This window comes from Cyanistes caeruleus, chromosome 3 (assembly GCF_971803275.1).
Source record: "Cyanistes caeruleus chromosome 3, bCyaCae1.hap1.1, whole genome shotgun sequence".
NCBI lineage: Eukaryota > Metazoa > Chordata > Aves > Passeriformes > Paridae > Cyanistes > Cyanistes caeruleus.
In genome coordinates, this window is record NC_141703.1 from 70,158,280 (window position 1) to 70,174,469 (window position 16,190).

The 16,190-nt window shown below is 42.4% G+C and overlaps 1 protein-coding gene across 10 annotated transcripts in view; it reads left to right on the plus strand.

Moving 5' to 3' along the window:
• The window catches only part of SPATA13 (spermatogenesis associated 13), a 178,207-nt gene that overhangs the window by 101,407 nt on the left and 60,610 nt on the right, over positions 1 to 16,190 (plus strand). The window contains exon 1 of one of the 10 annotated variants that reach the window (XM_086881815.1): positions 7,693 to 8,178. The exons of 7 other annotated variants lie outside the window; for them this stretch is intronic. The gene's annotated coding sequence lies outside the window, so the exon portion shown is untranslated. Of the gene's footprint in view, positions 1 to 7,692; positions 8,179 to 16,190 lie in introns of those variants that run through there. 2 more of the 10 variants (XM_086881814.1, XM_086881818.1) reach the window with 2 other exon arrangements.

The following is a 16,190-nucleotide window of genomic DNA, read 5'->3' on the forward strand; positions in this document are numbered from 1 at the left end:
ACAGGTACAAATGGTAAATACAGCAATGACAGTTGTCACCCGTGTCAGGGTGAGCACATTTCTGTTCTGAACAAGGAAACACTTTGTTCCCCATACCTGCTCCTGCCCTAAGTGCCTGCAGATGAGTTGTGGCCCTATTCTGGGCTGTCAGGTCACAGATGTGGCCTTGCCTTGCCAGGCTCCAGGAGCAGACAACTTGGGAAGCCAGCTTCTTACCTCCAACTGACAACTGGGGCTGGAAAAGAAAACATGGCTATAACTCCATAATATCCATCAGTGAACAAGATATGTTCAGAATTATATTATCCTGGCAACCAAAAAAAAAAAAAAACCACTCAAACCCCAAAAGTTCTCCTGATTTTCTTGGCATCCTGGCAGTGTAGTGGCTGAGTTGGATGGTGGCAGTACCCTGCTGTTGTACTGAAGTCTTTCTGCACTCCTGAGGTTCAAAGATTTCTCAGGGTACTTCTAAACAACTCTTCTCCTTTGGTCCCAATAGGCTTCCAACCATCTGGGCTGCAGATCAGCTGTGCAAAAAGCTCTGTGTTTCTTGACCTGGCGAACAGATAAAAGTCTACAAATTCAGATTCAGATGAAGCAGGAGTGAATTCCAAGGACTCTCCACTCTGTGCCATGGCTTCAGCTGCCAGGCATTTGAACCCCTAGGCTGTGAGCAAGAGATGGCATGTAAAATATGACAGGTGGCCAAGTTTATTTAATATGTTGGCTTTTCCACTGCTCTTAGCACTGTTATCAGAACACTTAATTTAGTTACATGGTGCAACATGGAAAAACACTGTCAAACATAAAAGAAAAAGCTGCTTCCAGGTAGCTTCCAAATTAACTATTAGTCCTTTTGCATTGCTGGAAATCTAATAAGACACTGATTACATATAAGAGTGATGAGTTTTAAAATATGCTTAGCTTCAGCTTTTACATACATATTGCTCAAAAAGCCTTGGGGCAGGATATATGAAGTCATCTTGTCAGGATCCCAGCACAGATATCATGAGGTCTTTTGAGTTGGCTCCTCAAAGGCTTTCTGTATATTCCCACATAGCAGCTGGGAAAGGGCCAATTCTGTTCTTGGGAGTCACTTTCCTCAGTCATTCTTTTGAGATGGGACCACTGTAGCAAGATAATGAGTTAATCAGCCCTTCAGTATGAGATAGTCCAGCTCACTGGAAATCCCAAGTAAGGCAGGTCATGTGGTAAGTCCTGGGAAGCATGACAGTAGCTACCATCTGAGGTCCTTGCAGGTTCTGCAAGGGTTTGTTCTCCTGACTGGTATTCCCAGGGGCCTGAGAAGCCAGGCTTATCCATGTGCTTTGCCAGAGTGAGACTTGCTTTATAGAAGAGAGGACTTATTTAAGGGGACTTAAAAGGACAAATTAGATATGCTTCCCACAGCCACACACCACCCTTTCCTCCTGTGGTTGTTTGAACACTCGGTGCAGAATGACTGGAAAGTGCTGGAGCTCATGCCAAAACTGCCTAGAACATGGAAGTGGACAATGGCCGGCTCTTTGCTCTCACGTTGGCTTGAACCTGTATATATCCAGGCTGGGAAAATAGTGACTCTCTGGGAGTACCTCAGGCTACAGCATCCTCTGCAGACACAGGCACAGCACGATTTGCTACCTTCACTGTAGCAAACTCTGGCTTTTAGACCCTTCGTGCCCTGCCCTGCCTTCTGGCTCTTGATTAGGTTGCATTTTGGGCAAGAGCTAAATCCAGCTTCTTCACCCATTCTTCCTCTCACTTCTCTTCACTATCTATCTTCACTGCTTACCTTGTTGCCAGCTCTGGTAGTGCTCCAATAACAAAATGAGAATAAGCCAATTCAACTCACAAGAGTAGCAGAGAATTAAGTCAGGACAAGTAAATAGAGAGAGGGAAGAATGTGGAAATGGATATGGAGGGAAAGGGAAATTGATGAGGAGGATAGCAAAGGCCTTCTTTCTTTGGCAGCCAGATTTTAACTTATATATATGTGTGTATATATATATATATATATATACACAGCTTATGTCATATATACACATATACGTGTAGATATATTACCCATTTAAAAAACAATGGTCCAATATTGATTGATTTTTTGATTGATTGATTGATTGATGCAGTGTCACAAGAAGGCCATGTTTGGGAAAGCATACAGCTTTGAGTCCTACCTCTCTGAGTACTTCTCATTCAGAAGATTAATGGCTAGAAGAGGAAATCCAAAACTGTCAGTCAGGGCAGGATGTAGGTCCTTCAACTTGCTGCGTCAACTGAGCTAGAAATATGTACACTAATGTTGGGAGGGAGACCTTTGAAAGGATTTTCCTTTTAGAAGGCAAGCTACCTCTTCAAAATGGCATGCCCTCCTGTAAGCAGGACATTTATAAAGTAATTGGAAATCATTCCCACAAGTGTTCAGCCCTGTTTGAAACATGACCAGCTACAGCAACCTGCACAGTACAAAAGCCAGCAGGGAAGGAGGCAGAATGTCACTCTACAAGTATTTGCTACAAAATACAATACAAAAAGAAGTGACATTACCCAAATCCTTCTGAAGCATAGCCAAAGGTGACTGCACCAGCCTGCTATGATATGCTGGCACTCAGGCTGGCATTTGACACTCCCTGAATTTCCTTTCTCCTCTGTGCAGCTGTATTTCATTAGCAGGCAAGTGCCAGCGGGAGGGGGAAGATGATGTCAGCATCTGTACCTGGGCTGGAATGGAGCTGGTGTAGGCTTGCAAGTAGAGCAGTCAAGAATCACCAAGGTAATTTGGTAAATCAGAAGGCAGGAATTCAAATGCATGTAACAAGGCCCGATGAAAGAGAGCATTTAATCTTCCACTGGTTTTCCTGATTTTTCTCCTACTGTCCTCTGGCAGTGTGTCCAGGTACCAGAATTGCATCATCTGAATGGATGCCTTAGTGATTCAAAGCTCCCAGGGCCCTGAAGGGCAAAGGAGCTGCACAACAACTTTAAACAAAGCAACACTTTCCTGGGACTTGTTCCTGTCTATGTCGAGAAAGAGCTTTTCCTTGAGAGGAGATGAAAGGTCTCCAGCGTTGTGCAAACCATCCATCTATCCTCACCATGGCTTGTAAAGTATGTGCTGGGACAGATCTCAGGCTCAGCTAGGAAATAGCAATAACAGCTATTGTTAAGGGGAGGCTGCAGCTGACCCATGTTAAGATGTCATTGTACACTGAGCCCTTCTTCCCCTTCTTTCCCATCACCATGCACTCCAGGCCAAGCACCATCCTGGCTCCTGACTGCATGTTCTGAATGCTCCGTCACTCCTGTCTGAGCTAGTTCATCTCACAGGCTATAAAAAAACAGGGAAAATAAAAGAAACATTTTCTGTCAGTTAAGTGAGCTGAACTGGTTCATCAAATTTTCAGAGGAGCAGCAGAGCTGGCATGAGGTAGGGGCAAAGGCAACTGCCCAGGAGGGAGAGAGGAGACTCTGCCCTGTTTCAGTGGTAATAAAGCATTAACTCAGGCATGCACCTGGTGAAACCTTACCCTCTGATGCAGTGATATAATTGTTCATTTCATCACTCCCTGGCACAGTTCTGTGAAAATGATCTGTACTAGCCTCAGGGATTTTCACAGGAGATTTTTGTTTTCCAGATCATTTTGTGTCTGAGGGAATACAAAAAGTGCCACACTGTTGGCAGGTCTGAGGAGGCAGTAATCTTCATGGAAGTGTGAGAGGGAAAAATAAATAACCTCTTAACCCTGTTAATCTGTGGCCTGGACAACATCTCTAGCTGTGTCCCAAGGGTACATTCAGGCAGTATATTTGAACTAGGATAAAAGCCAACTACTGCCAAAAAGTGCCAGGCAGCCCCTCTTCCCTTTCCTCTTGGTTGCACTCCTGCTGTTTCCCTTGGAGCATCACTGATGCTCATCTCGAATCTGTGGTGAGCTGGTAAAGGAGTTAATACAGGGCAAAATAATCCCACAGGAAGACAATGAAGATTTTTCTGCTCATTGAGTGGGATAGATCAGGTAATGGTGAAGTCAGACCAACTCCAGCTCCAGCATAAAGAGAACAGCTGTTTCATCACCAGCTGCTGCTGTGAGTGGCACAGCTTCATCATCAAAAGCTGTAGGCAGCAAACACATAGCACTTGCATCCCCATTTGAATACAGGATGCCTACCTCATCAGTCATGGTCTATTTGCTGTAGCTGATACATCCACAACTGTGGTATTTAGGGCCCACATTCTATAAAGATAAAAAATAAGATAATGTTGAGATGCTTTCCAGAACACCATACTGAACAGGGGTATGTGCACAAAGATTAGAAAGCTTGAGCAAGTGAAACAGACACAAAATTAGCTCAGTTCATTGATCTGCTTTGGGTAAGGAGCATCCCTTCAAAAACCAGGAATTTTAGCTTTAGCTTTTTAAAGAGTGGACCACAAACCTTGTTTGTTTCCTGCATGCTTTTATTCTGGGTTTTGCCTTTTCAGTTTGCATCAGTATTTTTTGGCTTTTTTGTGGGTTGTGTCTTGCTGGACTGAGTAGGACCTCAAGGAAATGATTCTGTGAAACTCTATTTATGGTTGGAGCACCTATGAGGTCAATCCTAAAATGGGAAAGAGTTCTCAGCCACAGCTCTGACAATCTGCTAATCCCTCCAGACACTGTTGAAAAGACATTTGAGACTTCCATTGCTGGACATAAATCAGTATCACATTCTATAGGATAGTTCAAGAATGCCTATAGAAAGTTTATGATTTGCATCAAGGGCTTTGTGGGTTCCTGTGCTTTCCTTGCATTGTTTTGTTCCCTATGGCTAAGGCAGTACCCAAACTTCCTGCTCCACCATGCATCCCCCAGCAAATAGGTTTTAGGCACACATTGCAATGTAAATAGATGCAGAATACGTGGCCAGAATAATTAAGCTTTAAAATTCTAGCCGAAAATCCATTGTCACACAAAACAGACCATACAGATAAGAAGGAGGTAATGAGAACAGCCTTTTACTGTCTGCACTTAACCATAAATGCTGGCCAGAATTCAGGAAGGATTAGGTGTTTCTACAGGAACCAGAGCATTTGCAAACATAGCACTAAGCAGCTGCTAATGCTTTGTGTTCAGCTCTGGGCCAGAGCCATTTCTTGAGTTCATTCACTCCTTTGCTTTCTAAAACACCTTTACTAAAGGCCGTAGGACTTTTCTGCCATCTCACCAGTGTAGAAGTTCATCTTCAATAGCATGTCTAGTAAGTGTGCTTGTGCAACTTCCTGTTATCTTATGAAATTGCGTGGATGATGTTGTCAAATTGCTACAATTCTTAGTTATCTATGTGTGGTAAGACAATCTAATTATATAATTTTTAACTGAACAGTGCAAGCAGATTATTTTCACATTTTGGTTAAAATGTTTTCAGAAAAACAAAGCCAAACAGACTTAGCACAAACTATACTGAAAAATAATATAAAACATACACGACTTCACAGCCCACCCTTACCCCAAATTAATAGCTTATTTCATGTATCTGGGCTCAATTTACAAAAGAGTGACTTTCATACTTAAAAAATACTAACATTGGTATATTCGTTTGGCATGCACAATGTACAGAAATAAATGAGTTTAACTTCTTGTATATTTTATCATTATTTTGCTAGATGATGATATATTATTCAAAGTTGAGTTTTTGAGCTTGTGAAAACTGATTTTCTACACCCAGTTTACACTCTGTAGGACAAGGGAAGGGTGTTATCCCATTTGACTGGGAGAGCACAGGCATAAACAAGCTTAGATAGGAATTTAATAATACAAATAACCTAGAGCAACTGGGAGCTGCTGTTCTGCTGTCCCACTGCACTGCCCACCCATCTGCCTGGACTGCATCCAGCAGTTGCACAACTATAGCCAGGTCAGCTTAACAAGCTGATGAAATGGAAAATGATGGTTTTTGAGTGCATTGGTTTTCAACCAGATCAGCCCACTGAAACAACTGCTTCAGTTGCCCCAGCAGAGTTGCAGTGCAAGGCAAACAGACTGGGGCAAGGGATGCAAGGAAAATATGAGGGTGGCACTCACCTTGAGCCTTGCAGCTCAAAGTCACCAGCTGCTCAGGTGCAGTGTCAAAGTGAGATCAACAGATCATCTCATCATGGCCAGTTGTGTAGCTCCCTCACAGCACCTTGGAGCCACCAGAGCTACAAACACTTCCAGTAGTGCCATGAGTTTCACTGAATCATCCATAGAGCCAGAGTACAGGGATAGTGGTATGCCCTTTTAGACTTGCTTTGAAATATATTAAAAAGTTTCCCAAACCTTGTCTACTGAAAATATTTTGTCTTCATGTACACGGTGAAATACACAGCAGCATGGTATTTGTGCCAGAGCTTTACAAGCTTTGTAATACCTACCAGTTTCTTAAAACGTATAAAATATTTTAAATAGCACCTATATAGTTGGTATGGGGCCAGGATACGAGCAGGTGATAATTTAAGAAATAGGTATTGAAGATGTGACTATATTTCAGAATCTATCCTTAAAAAGTGTAATGAAACGTCATCAAAGGGTGTGACTTCCAAAGCGGTGAATGCACATTTAATCTTCTCCTTTCTTTCTCTCTTCTCTTTTCTTATTTAAATGACAGCTCAGGAAATGATTCTGAGCTACAGCCCTGTAAAAAGAAGTGGATTAAGAATTTATCTGATTTTTTGTTTCATTTTGTTTATGTTCTGTTTGTTTTGTTTTTGTTTTGGAGGGAAGGGAGGAAGAAGAGAAGGAGCATGATGTGAAGAAAATTAAGCTCCCTGGGTGTTGAGGGGAAGGTTATGGTCACTTGTAATGGCTGGAGGAAAATGCTAGATCTCTCACTCTTTCTGTGCTCTGCTGCTTCCGAGCTTGAGCATGCATTTAACCCTGATCAGGGAGAAAGTTGTCTGTAGTAAATAATACACAATTAGACCCTGAAAGATATTTGTAAATCAGGTCGTTTTTAAGGCAACATTGAGTTACAACACTGAAACGTTGTTTTTAAGACTCTTTTCAACTAGAAATACCAAGGTTTGGGTTTTGTTATTTTACCCCCACCCCCATCCTTTTGCAACTGGGGTCAAAAAAGCCCTGCAGGGTAGCATGGTTTGCACAAGCCTGCCAGGCTGCTCCCATAGCCTAAATTATCAGTAAAAGAAATCTGCATGCAGGTCTGTGTAGGGTGGCAGCAGTTTGGATGAGGGGATGCATTAAAACCCATTAAACCCCACGTGATCCCTGCAGCACAATTCTCTTTTATCTTTCTTCTCTCCACTGCCCAGAGACTAAAGAGCTCATCTCCATAGGGCTCATCTCCATAGAATTGGGAAAGCAAAGTCTTCCACAGGCTTTACTTGTTTCTGACCCTCTGCTCTTTCTCACAGTATCTGCTGTAGATTTACAAATTTAGTTGGCAACTTCTAAAATGGTTTAAACATCTTTGAAGAAATCAGATAAATATATGTGAATAAGTTGGAGGGAAAATACAACACATTTTGTATTAATACAAAAAAAAAATAATAAAATAATAGAAAAATACAAAACTTCCTGAAAAGTTCCTAAAGTTTTACTTCTTTTAGGTATTAGAAATTAGATTTATCCGAATAATGATTTTTTTTTTCCCTTTTACTTGGCATTACATTTCATTTTGTGGAAGTCCTTAATATTATCTGCTGTAATGAAGCAAGCCCTTGGTCCGGGTGGAAAATGTAGTGTATAAACGCGCAGTCTCTTTATTTCTTCCTCTGGCGAATAAAACCACACAAACCAGCCCGCTGCACGCTGGATAAATCTTTCACATAATGAATTGTTTTATGCAGAGGGCTTCTGAGGGGGACAAAAACTTAAATGTGGTTACTATGTCAACAAACGACGGGATTTAGGCATTTTCCTCAAGGACTTAGGTCTGCAGAAGCCTGGGGGAGAATTTATGGAGCGTGTTGTGCTGCCACCCTGCCAGCTGTTCCTCCCCCCGAGCGGAGCGGGCAGGGGAGCGGCTCCGGGGACCCCCGGCCGCTTGCAGGGCTGGGAATCCTCAGGGAGGGAAAGCTCGCAGGAGGGCGAGAGCGCCCCTGCTTCTCTTCGTGCTGAGCGGAGATCCCGATGTGATTTTTGGGAGAGCTTTGTGCACGTCTGCTGCGCTGTCTGAGGAGTCGGCCGAGCGGTAAGGCAGGTATTTTCTCTCACCAGTTTCCTTTCGTGCTCTTTCCGCGCTCCACCGCCAGCTTAGGAGCGCCCAGCAGCGCCCCGCTCCTCCGGGAGACCGCTGCCGTGCCCCGGGGGGGCTCTGCGGGCTGCCAGGCTCAGCCCTGGCGGGAGAGCCCCGGGCTCTGCGGCTCTGGGGGCCCGTGGGACTGCGGCCCTCGCAGAAGTCCGAAACGTAATCCACGAGCGAGTGGTGCTAGCCCCAGTCTGGGGTTGTTTGGGGGTCGTGAGCGCTTGTGGGTTTTTGTTATTGCATGAGTCAGGTCTTGTATGTACGTGTGGTCATTCGTGGTCATGTCTGATCTCTCAATATTAGAAATTAGTTAGGACGGCTGAGGAATAGTCTAAGTTGCTGAGGGGGGATTCAAGCGTTGTCTGGGACATGAGGAGATGTGCTGGAAGCTGCCCATGTGTAGTTGGAGTTGTTTTGTGCAAATGCTCCACCGTCCTTCTCCTGTAGAGTTCATGCCTCCTTTTCCAGCACAGATCTCTGGCAATTTCCCCACCCCATCCTTATGTATCACAGCCAGTCTCATTTAGGATAGCTTACGGGATTTTGAAATTCATCACACTAGCACATTCTTTACTGTGAAAGTGAAGCCAGTGTTTTGCATTTTCTGCTTCCTTTACACCCACAAACTCAAGAGTCCTAAAAAGCTTCTGCCTCCTCAATTCCATGAAACAGAAAATGGGGCTTCATGCATCCATCAGACTAAAAAATAACCATCTCTGAGCTCCTGTAGGAAAAGAACAGCTGTTTGGAAAGATCAGTAAACACCACCAGTTGCTTCAAAAGTCATAAAATGGAAAGACTCCACTAAATAAAACGTGTGGCAGGGGACTCTGGCTCCAGACACTGTAGGAGAGCTCCTGGGAAATGCAGTAATTAGTGGGAAGTCTCAGACTTGTTTTCTTTCAGTGGTTCCACTCATAAAAATATTTAGTTTAGGAGATGAAATCACAGTGGCAGGAAGAAGTACCTATGCAAAAGAAAAGCTTGTTTATGCTTAATGCTTTGGATAAATGGTTCATGAGTGGTTTATGTCAGTGAAAATAATACACACAATGCTGCCAAAGCCACAGACCTCAGGTGAGCTGTGTATGTGCTGGCTGGTCCTGTGACCTGAAAGTGTCTGGGGCTGCTTTGGTTTTTTCACTCTTATAAAAAAAAAAAAAAGGATAACCTTTTTCAGTGAAATTTTCTTTTTTCTAACTGCCTTTTCACATTACTGTAGTTCTTTGTTACTGTAGGTCTTCACTCATTTGTTTAATCTGCATATTTCCCTAAATTTTCCTCCACTGCCAAGAGAGAGGAATCATTTAGGAAGGCCTAGCTTCTCCTTGATGGCTCTCTCTTGCCTTTCCAGGTCATGACTTGGAGGCCCCTCTGTTATCTTTGCAGATCTCTCCTCCCCACCCCTTTCCCTCCTCAGCTGCTCAGGATGTGATGGCCCTTCCTCATGGCTCTCACATCTCCTCCAGCCCAGTCTACTCCTGCTCTCCTACCTGGATCCTGCTGCTGGTTTCATGCTTGCATTGGCCAGCCACCTCCTTCCCACTCTGTCACCCCTTTGGGGACTGTTGTTTTCCCCAGTCCTTACCTAAGAGCATCCTGTCACAACTAGTTTCCTAAGGAATGCCACAGGTTCCACAATCATGTTCTGTAAAGGAGAAAGAGCTGCCTAGGGTTCTAGATTTGCTGTCAGGCACGGTGTGCAGAATTCATGCAGAGCTCTGAGTATATTTACTCCTTGCAAGTGGCTGTAGAAGTGCCCAATGATTCTTCTGCCTGTACAGAGCTTAATATGAGAAGGGTTTCTTCCCCTTCACATTTCCTCTTGAAGATTTTTGGCAGCTTTGTGCCCCTGAGCTTGGGCCTTGAGTGGTGAATTAAGTTTTCTAAATGGTTATAAAGCTAAATCCTAAAATTAGAATAATTTGTGTTTAGGGGTTTGAATACATGTGAAAACTTAAAAGTAGAATTATGGCAGTAACTTAAAGCTCTTCAACTCACCTTACAGGGATTTGCAAGGGGACTGGAAGGAGTGGGTGAGACCCTACATTCCCCCCAGTTGCAGTGCTTGCTCCATGCTCTGTGCCAGGGCAGTTGGTACCTCCTGCTGTTTCCTTCCCCAAATGTTCAGGCCCCTAAATCATCAAATGGAAGCCTGGAGTCCAGCAAAGATGTACCCCAGTGTGTCGTGTCACTTCAACAGTATTAGTAGTAGAGTGAGCCTGGCTGACTTTACTGTAATGGCTAGTGGTCTGCTTTGAGACTCACTTCTGCAACCTTTTGCTCTTATGGGATCTCATCCAAAGCTCTCTGAAATCCCATTCACCTTGGCAGGCCTCCACACTGCCTCACTGCAGCTAATATCATAGATAAGAGCTCCAGGATTGAGTTCTTTGATTCTGTCTGAAATTAGCTTAAAGTTATTCTAAGATAAATCCTGAGTATCCCTCCATCTAGATAGCCAATAAAGATATTAAACAGGGCTGGCCCCTGTAGTGAGCCCTTGAAAACACAGCTGCTACAGTCTGCCAGATGGATGTACATTTACCACCACACTCTGGCCTCAGCCATCCAGCTTTTACCCAGTAAACAGTGCACCTGTCCATGCCATGAACAGCCAGTTTCTCCAGGAGAATGATGCGGTAGACATAAAATCGTGACTGCACTGTGTGGTGTGGACACTTGGCGCTCTCTGAACTAAATCCCTTGTTGGAGATACAGGAATCCTGAGAAGCTCTAGGAGAGCCATGTGTTTCTGCCTATGGACAGGGATTTTGTCTCATGGCCATGACGGGCCATGCCCCACATCCCGTGTGCAGGATGTGCACATGCATGGCAGCAGCACGCCTGAGGGCCTCCTTGGCTCACTGCAGCCTCTGGCAGGCTCAGTCACGGGTTATGGAGAAATCCTTGGCAAATGGTCTAATTCCTTCTTTGCTAATCAGACTACGTTTCTGGATGGAAGAATGTACTGTTTGAGCAGGTAAGGCTCACAAGGGAATGTCAAACCAAGTTACTTTTCCCTTGCCCTCTTCTTTCATGTCCTTAGGTGAAACAAATTGATAGACATATTTCCTGAAGACATGGCACACCAATTTGATGCCCATCTCAGGGAAATGAAGATTTCCTTGTAGACATTATAAATCCTTTCCAAAGGCTTTTTCTTTTTTTGTTGATCAGTACAATCAGCAAAAAAATTTTGAATGAATAACAATCAAATATGCCAAATTGTGAGTGGCTAGTTGGTACTTGTTGCCTTTCTTCCAGTTTGCAGTGTTATTCCTGATAGTGGCATTACATGTCATCTGTTCTCAGCGGGGCAATAAATCTTCCCAGAGAATCACATATTTAATTACAAGGTTTTGTTTCTCCTCCAGTAGAATACCAACATGTTGTCCCATGAGGTTTGAAAAGAACATTGTCTATTCACTGTATCGGTTTTAGTCCCTGTTTCTCCTGCAGTTTTTGTCTTCTAAATATAACTGTCCTTTAGATTCCAACACACGAGGAACAGGGTGGTTTGCCAGTCCTTGATGCCACTCTCTCTTCATATTCTGTTTTCAGAGTCCTGGAAGAACATAAGCAGAACTCATTTCCAAGAACTTTTCAAGCAGTTCTGATAAACTGAGATTGTGACTCAGAAAATAGCTGGTGTCTCTTAATAAGTTGTATGAATGTTTTTTGCATGCCATACTTAAAGGGAAGGGGATAAAGGGAAATTATTTATGATAATTAGAATTATTTGATGTTACTGTATCAGAAATATTTGTGACTGTATCAGAAATGTTTGTGATGCTTGAAAAATTGTTAATACGAGCAAATGAAGATGCAGTATTTTTGTCTATTCCCTGCCCAATTAATAATTCCAAATATCGGAACTCTTCTTTTTTTAATAAAATAATAGCAATGTAAAAGCAGATCAGCAGATAGATGATCCAGAAGTGCTACATTTCATGAAATAGTGTCATTGTAGTCTATTCAACACAATAGTAAGTGTGAAAGACATAAGTATTTATGGGAAAATCTAGGAGCTGGACACCACAATGCATTTCCTGTGTGCTGTGATATAGCAGACTGCCATACCTGTATGTGTCCCAGCTGAGGGGAAAAGGTCAAGGGCTGTGAGAAGGACTTGAATAAGGCCATGGAGGGTTTTAATTAGAGGATTTTAACAAGCTTCCCAACTAGATGGGAATTACAGCTGTGGCTGAGCTCCTATAGCAGTATAGAGCAGCAGCAATCCTCATATGCTTTGTGAAGCGTGGACAGCTTTTGAATGGCAGTTGTGTAATGAATTGATTTAGTAAGGGCAGGCTCAAGACCCTTTTCTGCAACTGTCAAAAGTAACCCCATCTTCAAGGAAATCAGTGTGTACTTCACACTGCTGGGGCAAGCAGACAGATTATTTCCTCATGGACAGACCTCTAGTTTTATAAGCCAATATATTCAATGAGTAGCCAAGACAATGGAAATCTCCACTGTGTAAAACCAGTAACACAAATTGCACAGCCTGACCATTGAAATGTTATTTTAAGGCTTCCTTGTCTGTTTTGGATTTAAGCAAATTATCTGGCACAACTGACCAATTAGTAAAGTGAAGCAAAAAGAAAAATCACACAAGTTTGAATCTGCCAATTAAGGTATTTTATTTCTAGTTGTGACAGGTTTACCACCCTATGTAGAGATTTAGTGGCTGGCACCACTTATTAAAAGAAAAGAGATTTTTTTTTTCCTGCATGAAATTGTTCTTCTCTAGCATATTGTAGAACTGCAAAGTGCTGAGACAAGCATGTAATCAAGGAGTGAACCTGGCTCATGTCATGGTTTTCCACTGTATTAATCTAAGAATGCTCTGATGGATTACTGTGTACACACAAGGAACAAACACACACTTACGGTCTTCATGACAAAACACCAGTACAAGATGTGGTAGGAAGGTAATGAGAATGGGAAGGGTATGATGTTATATTGGTTGCAAGTCTTTCCTTTGACCTTCCTGGAAGACTTTAAATAGCTCCTATGTCAAACCCTATGAGCGTGAGGAGAGGTGTGACTTTAGGTCTCAGGGCTTTAAGAGTGCCCATTTGAGCAGCTCTGTGCTGGGCGAGGCAGAGACTGGAAGAGCTTTGCAGGTGTGTTTGTATTCTTTGCCTATGTATTTTGTGGAAAAAAGCAAGCAAAATGAATGCTTTAGGCCATCATCTGAACCATACTGACCTTCTGTAAAAGAATCCACGAGGGAAAAAACCCAAATACTTTTTGCCCTCCCCCTTAAAAATAAAAATAAAAAAAAAAAATCAGGAGGAAATAATTAAGCTTTGAGGATCTCATCTCAGATGAAAATGCCAGGCTGAGAAGCTTCTCAGAAGAAAATTACAAGCCTTTCTCTAGAGAAGAGGTATCTGGTGGTGGTGAATGACTAGGTATTACTGAAGGAAAAAGCCCATGGAGCAAAAAATCAATGAAAGCTACTGAGTTTCCCCCAGCAGGGAACAATCTGTATCAGGAAGAAGCAGGAAGGTAGACTGTCTGTGACGCAAAATCCATTATCTCTACAAGGTTTATTTCTCTATAAAAACATGTTACTCTACAATAACTGTGTTTTCTGTCACTGATTCCTGGTCTGTGGCTCAATATAGAACAGACCTGTTAAACTTCAAGACAAGGAGAAGGGGTCATTGTTGATCAAGGAACGACAGTCCCCACAGAGGCAAGGGGCTCCTTAATTACAGGCTCAGTGAACGATCTCTTTGGGCCTCAGTGGTGTTTGCCCTGACTGCTACACTCTTAAGGACCACCACATCACTTTTTCCTCCTCCTGGTTCCCTGATTGATCCCTGAAATTGCATTTCTTCTTTTCACTGCGCACAGCTACATCTCCTCTCTACTGTCATCAACTTCTTTATAGTACACGATTCCTCTTCACTTGGAACACAGTTCCCCACATCTCAGCTGATCCTGTCTTCAGATTTGACTGTAAAATCTTACTAAGTTCAGAGTCAGACTAAAGAGTCAGTTAATTTCCCAGGCAAACCTCCTCCTTTACAAATACAAACATCACATTTTCTGTTGTGTGGCCACATAGTCATCAGTCTGTATTTAACCATCCTTGCTAATGCACATGAAATGTCTCATTTTGGTTACTGTCCTGTTCTTGGACAGAGACAGTCTTTTATATTATTTGGTCTTTTGAGAATTTGATTTTGCTGTTGTTCTCAAAGTATTAATATTGTATGTAGGTATGCAGGTCTGGAAGAATTGTTTCATTCATATTAGCTGGATTATTTTAAACAGAAGAAAAATTATTTATGGGTCTGATCCTCTTAATTCTTATTAGTCAAATGCAATGGTGATTCAATAGGAACAAAACACGGTTTACTTTTGCTACCCAAAGTGTCATTACTTGAAGCCATGACAACAGATAATAATACAGATTTTTGTGATAAGAAGAGTTACTCGTCACACAATTTTAATCCAGCTCCAGGTGCTGTGCAAATTTCAGATCAGCAGCCAGTCTGTTGAACAGACAGATCCTCCTAAATCTGTATGTACTTATACTGTTGGCACAGAGTGCCCAGCTAACAAAGAAAGCACCTATATCATTATGAAGAATTATATGTCTGAGGTATTACATCATTTAACATTCCTCTGTCTCTTTCCCTTCTCTGTCTTCCTGGAGGGGAAATAGAAGAGAAGAAGAATGTCATACCTCTTGCTAATGAAAAGCACCAAAATTTTTTTCAAAATCCATCTTTGTTCCAAAATGTCTGTTCAGGACTCTTAATCCTTGAAACAGTCAATTTTCTTAGTATTGCTCTCACCACAAGTTCCATAGCAACCTTTGATTTTGAATTTGAGTAAATTTTGTGCAAGTTTTATGAGAATATTTGGAGTCTTAAGTAGGTTGACCATAGATGGAGACAACTGTAATGAAGAGCTTTGTTTGATTAGTCACTTGGTCTAGCAGTCCCGTTGAGTCGGAGGTTCAGCAGGAGAGCTGAGGAGCACTCAGCCCACAGGAACTCCAGAGAAAGGCCACATCTGTTCTCTGTACCTGAGTCAACTGGAAAGTGCCTAACCTGCAGTTGCAATGCAGTCTGTGGGACCATTGCTTTGCTTCAAGGCAAAGCTCATTGATCTCACCTGGCATTTTTGTTATTCAGAATGCCATATTTGGCATTTCTGTATTTTTTCTTTTCTTACTTTTATTTCATGTTATTGAAATGCTTTGTGGTCTCTGAAAGCAAGCTGGATTTGATTAATTGCATTAAGCAAATTTGAGAGCACTTAACTACACTGTAACCTGGCTTTCCAACACAGGGCTTACCTTACATGTGCTTCTGGCTACCAGCACTGCTATTGGGAGGCCAACTTCCCACTGCACAGGTAGCATCAAGAATGAGTTAATTTGATGTGCAAGAACCAGCTGTCTTATTTAAAGCCACCTCATGTCTTTTATTCACCCAAACCATCCTATTGGACTCGCCCATTGAACTCTAGCTATAAAGTGACTTTGACTTATCTACCAGGCCCTATCAGCTGCACCCTGTTAGCTTTAATAAGTAATTGATCATTTATCTTGGTCAGATTTATCATTTGTTTTCTAATTAAATTAAGGAGTAGAGATTTTCACAAATTAATCATCCCAGTGGTTTCTATTTTGTTTGTATTCTATGGCTCTAGATTAAACTTGCCAGCACTGCTTACGTATTTTGAAGGTGTTCTCTTTCATATGGCTTCCGTTTCCTGGGATGAGAAAATAAAGGAGGCTTTCATGCACGTGCAGCAGCAGAAAATAAGAGTCTGTTGAAATGTTCAAAGTTCAGATGTTCAGCAACTCACCCAGGTACCCTCTTGAGGCAGCAGTGCAGAAGCTGCTCAGCTTAGCCCACATTTTGTCCATTGTTACCTCTTTCTAAGGAAAGAATCTTCTCTACAAAAGCTTCTGGATTACTTTTTATCATGCT